Raw genomic sequence first — 567 nt, forward strand, 5'->3', positions numbered from 1 at the left:
CACGCTAAGCCTCCCTACAAGTTCTTGACCAGTGTACTCCAGGCCAGACTAGTCTGTTTGTGTGCATGTCCGAAGGGCATCGACTTCTTGCTGTTCAGTTCAGAGGGTCTTCTTGAAATCAATATGACCAACTTGGAGTGATTCATCTTTCGAATTACGCCAACACAAACCATTTCTGGATGGTATGTTCACCTACCGTGCCTTTTTTGAACTCTCTGCTACTTCTATGATAAACCTCTTTAGCTTTAAAATCAGGCACTATTTGCTTTTTTGAAGCAGACAAGTTCCTTTCCCATCCATCAGGTGTTGTAAAAATCTAATGATTTGAGATCCCAGACTAACAAGTGAATATTGCAGGCGTCAGAGAGCGCGACAAAGGCTGGTGGTGGACTGTGTAATCACAAACAACAACAGAATAGATAGTTTGGCAATACAAGTGCGACAAAAAACGGAAGCGTAGGAAAAAAGCTTATTAATTTACAATCAAACATATTTTAACTGTGCTAGCCTCAAATCTCTGCCTCACTTGGAATGAAAGGCCGGTTGTGAATGCGTCATGTACATGTA

Source organism: Echinococcus granulosus, assembly GCF_000524195.1.
Source record: "Echinococcus granulosus chromosome Unknown EG_S00209, whole genome shotgun sequence".
Lineage (NCBI taxonomy): Eukaryota > Metazoa > Platyhelminthes > Cestoda > Cyclophyllidea > Taeniidae > Echinococcus > Echinococcus granulosus.